Source organism: Acomys minous, assembly GCF_964271855.1.
Source record: "Acomys minous genome assembly, chromosome: 6".
In the NCBI taxonomy this organism is placed as follows: Eukaryota; Metazoa; Chordata; class Mammalia; order Rodentia; family Muridae; genus Acomys; species Acomys minous.
In genome coordinates this window covers 5,633,187-5,645,373 of record NC_140487.1, presented here as the reverse complement: position 1 = coordinate 5,645,373, position 12,187 = coordinate 5,633,187, and the positions used below count along the sequence as shown (strand labels likewise).

Below are 12,187 nucleotides of genomic sequence, written 5' to 3'. Positions count from 1 at the left end.
TGTAGACTGCTAGGCTGTGCTCCCTGCCTGTCTCCCTTTGCTGCCATTTCTTGTCAGGGTCCCAAGTAATGGGGGGGGGGTGAGAATTGACATTCGTGCTAAAGGTTCATGGTGAAGGGCACCTATGAAAAAGACCAGTTAGGTAGGTCATTTCTCTTTTCCCATATACAACATGTAGAAATTTGTGGTGCTTCTGAACTTAATTTTAAAATATTTAATTGGCAAAATATAAATGTTCCATGTTAACTTTATAATTTGACTTCACCGTAATTGCTGAGGTTTTTTACGTGTCTTGACTGCGCGCGCGCACGCGTGTGCACACACACACACGCCTATGGGCCATTTGTTCTGCACCATTAACTCTTTAGGTCTTCTTTGCTGGCTCAGGATGTTGCTCCTGGACAATGATACAGTTGGAAAGTCTAAGTTTTTATTTGTTTTCTGGCCTCTCCTCTCTACAGGTGAGTGGCCTGGTGCCAGAGCCTAGGACAGTCAGTCTCCAGTGACTCTTAAAATTGGCCAATACTCATGGGCCTTCTGACCCCAGAGGGAAGGTGGGAAATTAGATACCTTCTTTCCCTTTAATCAAAAGACCCCTCCCCCACCTGCCTGGCGCTTTAGAACTTGTCAGTGGGCTGGATGATGCTGGGATTAGCTTCTGGGATTGCTTTTCTAGAGGGGGTAAGTCAGAAGACGGTCTCATGAAGGTGCGGGAGAAGCTCCTAAAACTTGACCTCACATTTTTTTTTTACTATGTGAGAAAACGAAGCAAAGAGAGCGAGGTACCACGGGCCCTCTCTCTTCAGTCTAAATGATGCTGTGGTTCGACGAGTGCCAAAGTTCTGATTGTGGACACCTACAAGTGTACTACTTGTGGCAGATCTGCTGTGCTCCACTCCTCAGAGCCCCTGCAGGGCTTTCTGAAACACAACTCCTCCAAGAGTGTCTGATTCCCCTATCTTGGGTGAGGCCTGAGAATCTGCATTTTGAAATGGTTGCCAGGTAATAATCCTGATGCTGTTCTTAGCATCCACCTGGGCTCCACCTGTCGGAACCACCAGGGCTTACAAAAGATGGAGTTAGACACAAAGGTGATCTCTCTGAAGTCTATTTCCTCGCTTGCTTTGTTTGTTTGTTTTTTTTAAATAAATCTTTGCCAGTGTGTGCTTGTGTGTGCGTGAGTGTGGGCAGGAGCATGATAAGGTGTATGGGCAGAGGAAAACCTCATCTTGACCTTATTTGAGGCTCATATTTTTGTTCCCAGCTGCATGTTCCAGCCTAACCTGTCTGTGAGTGCCCGTGACTCTCCAGCCTGGGCTGCCCGCGCTGCTACAGGAACACAGGGGTTACAGGTGCACACTACCACCGCCATTCATGGGCTCTGGGGACCTGACCTCTTATGCTTGCACAGAAAGCGTTTTACCCTCTGAGCTGTCTTCCCAGACCTCGGGCTGCATCTTTTTACAGACCTCATTTATGTCAGAAGTGATTTTTTTTTTCTTATAGAGTCTGAATACAGTTTGCATTTCTACAAGGTTATTATAAAATGCCATTCATATCAGGGCAATTTTGTGTATGAATGAAAATAATCTGTAGTGGTATGGCCACCCTACAGTTGCTTAGACTCCGTAAGAATGCTAATGCCTTAATTGTTTGAAAACAGTAAGCCTGTGGCCTCCTATTTCCATGACTCCCTTTGGGACCAGCTCATTTAATGACCCTGTCATTTAAAGCACAGTTCCAGTGAATATTGCTTTAGAATTAGTTATGCTAATAATACAGCACTTTGGGCTAATTCTTCTATAGTTACTGTCACATTAAATCCTTTATCTGGATTAGCCTTAACAGTAATACATTCATCCTTAGGTCAACAGCAGACTGCAGTAAAGAAGGCCATTGGGATGTGTGCCTCTGACAGCTGGAGAGGGTCTAAGACAGTAATTGCCATAAGGCAACTGTATATGGTGGCCCAGATGAGTGACAAGTCATAACATGCGAGGTCTTTAAGATGGGGGGAAAACCTTTGATTCTATATGAGACTTCTTTTAGGAAGAATTTTGAGGCATATCTACACCCTCCCCTACATTAAAACCCTTAAAATAGGGCCTGAAGAGATGGCTCTGGGTTAAGAGCCCTTGTTACTCTTACAGAGACCTCGGTTCAATTCCCAGTACCCACATGGTAGTTAACAATCATTTGCGACTCTCAGTCCCAGGGGATCCAACTGGCATGTGTGGTACCTATACATGCATGCATGCATACATACACATAAAGTTAAAATAAATGAATCCAAAAGTAAGAGATGATGATGATGAAATGACAAAATAGATGAGTAGTTCCCCACACAGAAGCTAACGTTTTGTCAGCTGTTACAAGATGTTATATAGTATATGACTTATCAGAACATTACTAAAGCTGGGTTTTAATAGACCAGGCATGTCTCTAAGTTTCCAAAGAGAATACATGGCCAGCAGTGTTCCTGGCTGTGAGTTTCCTATACTTCAGAGATTTACTCTTTATATATATGCATACATACATGCACACATATATATGCACACACATAATATATATATTCACATCACTAATCAGTCCTTTTAGTTTAGTGTTGTTGGCTTTCTGGCTATGTAGCCATACTCTGTCAGTAAGGAGCCCTTCCTAACTTCCCAAACCATGTTATCTGCACAGGCCCTGAGCACTTACAAACTCGGCTGAGAAAGAGGTAGAAAGCTGTCAGTTTGCATTACTCTGATTTGGAAAAAGCCTTCCTAATACATCTAAGCTGCTCATATTAACAAGGTGCTGCAGGAGCCACACTGCTACATGTCACTTGGTTTACCTGTTGACACATGTTAGTAAATAAACAAGGGGTCATCAATCAGGTGCTTTCAAGTTGTGACCCCCCAGAGAATGACAGGCTACAGAACTGCTTGTGAAAGTGGAGAAGCTTGTTATCTGAAGACAGCATTTATCCGTGAATCACATTCCATATGGAAGTTAAAAAAAAAAAAACAGAACCAACAACAAATCCGTGACACACTGTCAAGTGAGCTGAGCAAACTGACATCTTCTTTGAGACCTTTTAGGAAGCAGGTGTTGAATGCTTATAATGAGATTTCATGCATCTTCGGAGGAATGAGGAAAGACTGTTGTAAGAGCTTTCAGGGTGCCATGCATCGCAGCTGAGGGATAGCTCCTGCTGGGGAGCACACCTAAGGGACCCTACAGGAATGTTCCTCATCGTCTGGCAGGGAGGGGGTGTTTTCATGTTCTCAATCAGCTTGTTTTTTTTTTTTCTCAGAAGGCACCTCTTTGCCAAAATGTAATTTTTCCCAGTTATAAGGAACTCTGTAAATTCTAAGTATCCTGATTTATTATCTAGCAGCTTCATCCATTTATATATATAAAGAACTCAAATGGAATATGCCGTATTCTTAAGAAAGTTAAAGCAGGTCATTTCAAGCTTAGGTATTTAAAAAAAAAAAAAAGAAAGAAAGAAAAAGAAAAAAAAAAAGAAAAGGACTTACCAAAAAGTTAAAAACAAAAAAACAAACAAACCCATACCCTGGGACACTTACAAGAAAGAGGCTACACTTATGGGGTGGGGCTGCGCACTTCCTTTACCACAGGGTCGTCCCAGTCTCTCAGGAGACCATCCAGGTAGTGCACTTTTCAGTCATCCCCTTGTAAGCGTCTCAATCTTTCCCTACTGATGTGTGTTCCGCGTTCCTTTCAGATGAAGCATCCCAGGCTCCCACATAGATGGACAATTCTGTTTGTCTCATCGTGGGCTCTCATGATGTTTTGTAACTTGTATCTGGCAAGACAAATGCTGGAAGCATTTTAAAAAAGGGGTTCAGTTAGTTACTCAGCATTCTTCTAATTTTAGATTTTTTTGGGGGGGAGGGGCTGAGGGTTTCGAGACAGGGTTTCTTTGTCTTGGACACGCTTTGTTGACCAGGCTGGTTTCGAACTCACAATGAGCAACATGCCTCTGCCTCCCTGAGTGCTGGGACTAAAGGTGTGTGACACCATACCCAGCTCCTAGTAGATCTTAAGGTAGATTTAGAGTTCATAAAAATATGATTTTGATGGTTAAAAAGCTAAATTATGGATCTGACTCAGATTTTACCTTTAAAAGCTACCTTCCTTCGTCATGGCTTATCTCTATCTGTCTGCTTAGGATACTTCCTCATCTAAATCCAATCCTTTGCGTTTCAAACTCTTCTTATTGCCTTAGAAAATTCTGTTTGTTACTGATAAAGTTATTTTTGTTTATATTTCATTTCTAGTTGTGTGTTGGTAAAGAACAAAGTCTCTCGGAGTGTATTTCATGGGTTAGTGGGGTGCATAAGACCTTTCAGAGGCCTAAATATCAAAACGACTTTCATAATTTAAATTCTGATCTTGCCTTTGAAACTCTGCTGACATTTATACCAGGTGTGCTGAAGCAACCAGAGAAAAACCTGCTGTCTCCTGAGTGTGACCCCTGTCCATGCTGCTACGTTTAATTCTCCACCACCAGGAACTTAAAAAAAGAAAAAGGGCACGGTGCCTTCCAGATACAACAGGGTAGCTGTACAAATGGACTCACAGTGTTTGCGACAACATGCTTAAGACCAGTGCAGGCTCAAGCCAGACTGAGCCAACATATGGAGCTGAGTTGGGCAGGAACCCCTACTGTGAGTTAGGGGACTATTGGCGACTGAGAGCCACTAGCAGAGTGTCAGGTTTTCATGAAGAGTAGACCCCACCCTGGTGAGTTGTTAATGCTCAAAGGCCACCCACCCAAGAACATATGGACAGCAGAAAGTTAAATTGATTGCTTAAGAGGGGGAAAAAAAAGAGGGTATAAAGTTAGGTGGGTAAGAAAGAGGGTAAATCTGGGAGGAATTGCGTGGGGGGGGGTAAATATGATCAGAACATCTTGTATGATATTCTTAAGGAATTAGACATAAATTATTGCGCAGTATTTGCCAATATTAGAAAGATGGTCACTGAATTTCTTATTCCCTATAATCATTCTATGAAGTGAATACTTATTTCAACAGTTCTAATGGTACCTACCGCTCCATTTGGCATCTTTTAAGTATTCCTTGGGAGTCTACTTGTTGCAGAACAAGAGTCCAGCTTTTTGGAAGGTACTGAGAGTGGGATTGTGGGACAGGCCATGGTGGAGTCTCTCTTAGGGAGTTTGAAGAGGGAGGAAACTTGAACTTCTTGGCCGACTTTACCAGGTAACACATCAACAGACACTGATTATCTCCTGCTCTTACTAATGCACTGGTAATTCCTGGGGACCAAGATTCGCTTTTAGTATGTTACATTTAAAACAGGATCATTTCAACAATCATCTCTGCAGGGTGTAAATATCTGAACTTGGAAATATGGATGGTGGAGGAGGGTGACTCACCCAGCCCAGTCTTGTTTGTATGAACTTCCCACTGTAGCAGAAGAGGAGTGTTTTACTAACAGGCGCATTGTGTGCTTGAAAGCCACTCTTCTGGGAGGTAGGAAGGGAAAGTATAAAGGAAGTCAGAGTAGGTTATTTCACAGCAGCGAGCTCAGCACAAGCATTTTAAAAGCATGCTTATAAATTAGAAGGAAAAGATCTAGAAAGAAGATAGAGGTACATCCGCAGAAGAAAGACGAGACTTACAATGAAGGAACAATTATCCAAAAAGATGGAGGTGGAATTGGGAAATCTGGAAATGTTTCCTTTCCAGGTTAGGCTGCCACAGAAACTTGACCTGACATTTAACTGTTGTATGCCTTAGGATGAGCGAGAGCCACCACCTCCTCTCACATGTGTCATCATTGTGGGCTTCAACTTTCTGTTTTCCTCCAAACACCCACACCCTTGCCCGTCTGGATCTCCAACTCTTCAGCACCACAGGGTGTGTGAGATTCGCTCCAACTTGAGGAGTGGAACACTAAAACCAAAGGGAACATGAAGTGTTTCCAGTAGCCCTGAATGGAGAAGCATATTCCAACCCCATCTCTGGACCACTCAGAGAAAGCAGGAAGGATACTGAAAGAATGCAAACTCAGAACCAAGGGAACCCTCACTTTCCTTTCACACTGCAGAGGTGCTAAGGGAGTTGCAAGCCTTGTTTCCTGTTTCTGCAGTGGACGAGTGCACGTCCCATGTCTTCATTTGACTTTTCACATGGTTATCTGTGTGCAAGAAGCAACTGGTCCATTGCACAGCAGAGATTTTCCTCTGCACTGAAAAGCTGAAACTACAAACAAAACACCGAAATCTTGTCAGGCATGAGCAAGTAATACCTTCACTTGCTATCTCTGGTTAGTAATCTTTGCAGCCCCTGATTATAACCTACAAACATCATTCGATCCATAGGAATTAATCTGCCTACATTTCAAAAAAAATTATTAGTGGGATATAAATTACATAGCACAAGATATTTTCTTCTATAGTCAGTGGGCAGGTGGAGAAAAGCCAAGGCAAACAAACATAGGAGAAGGAATCCTCCTTCACTCCAGACCAGAGAAGCAAAACGCCAGAGCAAATTAGCACTGTGCTCGGATGTGAGCTAAGCAGAAAACAATCGATCCAGGAAGGAGGACTAATGATATTCAGCTCAATATAATAGTTTGAAAATCAACAGTTGAACTGGAATCAAAGCTATTAGGAAATTCATCTTCTTAGGTATTTGAGCCTGCCATTACCATGTGAAAATGCCCAATTCTTTTCAAATACAGTACAAAGGCAAAGCTTGAGGTGATCACTTACCCAGTGGCCGCAATAGGGAACCCAGGGTATCTGTCACTGTTTCTTTACAGTGTGCACATGAATTTCTTTTTCTAAAAGCGTTGGGGGAACTAAGCACTCTGGCAGACTTGAGTGGTTTTCTCAAATATGATAGAGAAATACTGTTCATTCCTATTTTTCTAGAGTCAGAGACTGTTGTCTATCGGTATACCCCTAAACAGCAGGTAATTTAGAAATAGAGATTTTATGTGTGAAAGTTCCCACTGCTTCTGTCACACTGTCCAAAAAGTCAGATGGAAATTCTTCAGTTACCTGTTGGTTTCTATTGGGTGAAGAGTTAGTAGTCTTCTGGTCATAGATTATTTTCTGTAAAGTGTTGTCAGGCTTTGAGTAATATATATATACGTATATGTATATGTATATGTATATATATATGTATGTATTAGTCTAGGTTGCAAATGTCAGTTCATGGTGATATCTATTTTTAAATTTTAATTTGTTTTTTAAAATCTTGTATATGAATGTATGCTATGTGTGTGTGTGTTTGTGTGTGTGTGTTTGTATGTGTGTGGTGACATCTATTTAATACTAATCAGAGTTTATTTTTTAAGCCAGCAATCAAACTTTTATGAGAGAAAATTGTCATTATTTTATAGATATTATAAGGAGTTATTCACTGCTACAGGACACTTTATCAATGGCATCATCTTGAATATTCACTGTTTCTTGGCACACAGATCTTAAGCAAAACAGGCTCTTCTTATTTATTATTTATCACTATTGTTTGACAATGTAGTGCTAAATTAAAATGCCACCCAGATGGCACACACATCCTAATGACGTAAGGCCTGCCACAGTGCGACTTCTTTTCTCAAAGAGAGTAAGCACAGTTGTCTCCTGGGAAGGCATTTCTGTGCCATTCAACTCAAAGTCTGGAAATGAGTACACTGGGGCTTAGACCTGGGAACCTGGCAACGGGAGGGGGGGGGAGGGCTGAGGCGGATCCTCTCCTCTCCCACCCATGCCGCACCCCCGTATTTCTAGATCCCCAAGGAGCCTATTTACCAAGTCCATGCAGTGCAACCAGGAAAAGGCCGGCTCTAAGAAGCATGCTTACACCGTAAGTCACTGTGTGAGGCATACTTTCTGGAGCGCCAAACGGACCGATTAACCTGTGCATTACACCTATTCTCTTCTGTCAGAAAACCCTCGACCTAAAAAACAAAGGCACTTTTCATAAAAAAAAAAAAAGACATGTAATTTCTATTATCAAGCCATTCAATTTAAAAGGAATAAGCAGTTAGGAAAAATAAAGTTTACATGTCTTTGTGGATTCTAGGTTATAATAAATTAATCTCAACATTACAAAACCACCAAATAAAAATAAACATATTTTTTAAAGATTTGGTTTTGGGACAGTATAAATCAATGATTACTTATAAAGTACTAAAAATGTCAACCCAGGCAACTAGTGCTTTCCAGCTCCCAAGTTAAATAAGAATTGCTTTTCCAAAAATTCAAATGCTTAAAATGAACTACTAGTTTAAATGTGGCATCCAATAGCCAAGAAGGAAAGGCGTTGAATGAGGGCATTTGTCGCCAGATTATAAAATCCCTTTATCCTACACACTTGTGCCGCCAATGGACAACGCAGGGTCCGGGAGGACGGACAGGTGGACGAAGCCAGGGATCACAAGTGAGCAGCACCGTAGGTCCTAAGGAAGGGTGAGTTGCTCAGTGCTGTGGGTGTGGCTGTCACCTTCGCCTGCCCTGATCTGTGTGCCTCTCTCTCCTGCAATAAGGGCTTGCGACTCAGACTTGTATTTTCAGTCTTGCTATTTTTAAATGCCTAGTTTTCGCCCTACGTTTTAATTATCCAATGATTAATTCGAATGACCTTTTTTACAAGGCAGCTTGCCAGCCTGGAATGTTCTTACTGCTGTAAGTAGCCAGATAACTGTCTGTCCTGAGCTCATTTGCTTATTCAATAAATATTTATTGGGCACTGAACATGTGCTGTGCCTGGCACTTTACTCTGAACTGAGGCTGAGCAGATTTACTGAAATACCAAGTCCTCTCCTCATGGCGCTCACAGTACAGGATGGCATAGGCTGGAGAACTGTGCTGTGCGCTCTGGTTTAGGAAAGGGCTTGTGAACAGTGAGCATTTAAATAGGATAACTGAACTGAGATATATGAGGAAGAAGCTAACTAAGTGAAAACCGTAATGATACAAGCGTGAAGAAGAAAGGGAAGAAAGCACATAGACGGCAGCTCACAGACAGTGAGCTCTAACGGCCTACATCTGAGCTGTGTGACTCTAGACAGGTTGTTCAGCCACATATTCAATTTTCAGAAATAATAACGATAATAATATGCACCACAAATTCCATTGTAAGGAGCAAGTGAGGTGACACATATAAACTGCTCAGAAAGGGAAGGGCCCATTGCAGAGTTTTCTCTTATTGTTAATTTCATTTTGGGTGGAAGTTGTGATAAAATAATATTAACTGTTAACTTCTGTAACATGTCTGGGGCTGTCATCAGATGTTATCATTTGAGTCTGACACTCTTGGAGGCCTAGAAACCAGTAGAAACAGACTATACTATGTTCCTGGCTCTCAAACACTAGGTGGTATCACAAATATGCAGAATTTTTGACAATGGCATTACAACTTTTTTTTTTCTGGTCTTGATGATACATAAAAACCTATTTTTTTTGGTAAACTTTTAGGACCTGAAGATTGATAGACACCGAAATTATAAGAAATCTTGAGCAGAACTTTCCTCTTTTCTAGGAAGCATAAATGTTCAAAAGAATTCTTAAAAGATTCACCAATAGAAAGACAATTAATACTTTCATCTTTCTTCACATTTAAAATCACCTATGGTCATTTATTGGTAAATCTCTTTATTATTAAGTGGAACTAAAAAAAAATAAGTATTTCTTAAAAATTCTCTCATTGATTTAGATCATTCTTCAGTTTTCTGTCAATTCACTAATATCAAAGGATATACTTATTTTTCTTTTATATATAAGCATTCAATTTTAATAAAATCATTTTTTTAAAGCTGCTGAGACGCTCATGTGAACTGTGGAATAAATAGTAACTATGAGCAAAGGGAAGGCGTCCTGCCGGGGGGCAGGGAGGTGTGTGGGAAGGATCTTTTCCTCTTCTTCCTCTCTTTAGCATTGCGTCTGCACAGGTGCCTCTGCCCGTGTGGCCTGAGGTGCGCTGAGATGTCTTCCTGTTCCACAGAAGAAACAAAGGCCCAAAGCGTAAGGCTCAGGCCCGAGTCTAGTCTGCGATGGATAACGACCCTGCACTCTACTGAAGTGGGAAGGCACAGACACTCCCTCCCCAGACTTCTTGTTTGTGGGCTAAAAACGCTTTTCAGAACCACCATGTTATATATTGGGGGAGGGTTAAGTGGTATATTTTAAATATATTCTCTTGTCTGTCTGTCTATCTATCTATCTATCATCATCATCATCATCATCATCATCATCATCATCATCATCATCTATTTCTTTTCCATATGTGTACATGACACATATGAGGAAGCCTGTGGACAATCCCGGGAAGTCTGTTCTCTCATTCAACTGTATGGGTTCTGGAGATTAAACTCAGTGCATCAGGTTTGGTAGTAATTGTCTTTATCTGCTGAGCCATTCTGCTGGCTTCTTGAAATATTTTTAAGGAATTTGTAAAAGAGCATGGGACTACTGATATTGTGTGGGCTGCCATGAGTAGAGATGGTGAAAACCTCATTTATTATAATTATTTATCTTTTTCTCAAATGCAATCAGTAACTATTGTAGAGTGTCTTTCTTCCCCCTTTTGTGACTCAGTGTTTTGTACTTATCACCTTTCAGGACTCAGATTCTAGAAAAGGAAAGAAAAGCCTCCTGTTCTTTGCCAAGAAGAAGAGCCCTTAGAAGAAGATGTAAGCTTACAAATAAAAGAAAAATTTGTCTATGACACTGCAAGTGGATATGAGGATGGTTTACCACTTGTGTCTCATGCATGTTTGTTTCCAGATGGAAACGAATTAACAAAAATTCAGAACAATGGTTCTGTCATCAGGTCATGTGCCTAGACATAAGAGGAACAAAGCAATGAGCACTCTGCTTGCAAAGGTCTGATGAGGGAACAGGGAGAGTGTACAGAAAATAGTATACACAGTTAAATTAATTATAGTTGTGAAAAGAAGTACTAAATAAATAAATAAACACAAGACGAACAAGACCTTTAATATTTCAGAGACTCAGAAACACACACCCACTTACGCTCACCCATAGAGACAAGCGCACACGCATACGCATACACACGCATGAACACACACACAATTTCCTAAGACAGAGATTTCACAGCCTCTGCTCACTCGTTCAGAGCTAAGAACATCTTACTTTTATTTAATATCAGTTTTGCTTTTTAATCTTACGTTGGTTTTCAGGAGTGGTGAAGGAGGAGGGATCTTTCTTCTGGTGATGAGAAACCTCCAATACTGGTAATCACTTCCAAATAAAATTAGTGTCCATGCTTAAGACATAATATATAACACTAATATAGCCTTAGGTTTCTTGCCTTGAATTAATATAAAACTACTGTTGATCTTTCAGCAAAATAAAGTAGTTTTCTAACAAAGCATTAGCAATAGTTCTGGAAAAAATGCAAGTATTTTCAATATCCTGGTGAAAATGTTCAAATAAATTCTGACAGGAGAGGTCCACTTATAAGTGTCAAAACATACAGCCAATAGGAAAGAAGACAAGACAATGAACAGACAGCCTGGGGATGAGAGAAAATACATCTGACAGAGAGCTAATATTTGAAATATAGAACACTGAAAATAATATCAGAAACTCCAAAGAACCCAATTAAAATTAGCAAAAGGATTGAATGAGACATTTACCAAATGACCAGCAAGTGGCCATTGTGCCTCTTGCTTATATGAAAAATGTGCTGTGTCACTAATCTTCATGGGAATGCAAATAAAATCATAATGGAGTATCACCTCCTCCTGAATAATCACGACCACAGAAACCCCGCTGCCCCCTATAACAAGTCAAGGGCAAGGCTGTGGACGGAAGGGCTTATAGATCCTGTGGGTAGCAATGGAAATTAGTACACGTACTGCGGAAAGCAGTACAGAGGAACATGAAAATACAGAACTACCGTAGGGGCTGCTGTGTATCCAAAAAAGCACAGACATAAAACTCCTCAGATATCTGAACTTCCAACCTTACTGCAGGATTACCCACAGCAGCCAAAGCATAAGACCAATTCAACATCCACTGATGGACAAAGGCACGGACACACCCGGCATGTACAGACAGCGGAATACTACTCAGCCTTAGAAAAGAAGGAAATTCCACGCACACCCACTGGAACCTACAAACCGGACACAGGAAGACAGACACTGCCACCGAGAGATCTAAAACATGAGGAAACCA

At 41.0% G+C, this 12,187-nt stretch overlaps 1 protein-coding gene across 23 annotated transcripts in view; it reads right to left on the bottom strand.

Annotated features, from left to right (window-relative positions):
* Nucleotides 1-12,187, bottom strand: part of CADPS2 (calcium dependent secretion activator 2) — a 506,252-nt gene that overhangs the window by 94,415 nt on the left and 399,650 nt on the right. The gene's annotated exons all lie outside the window — the stretch shown is intronic.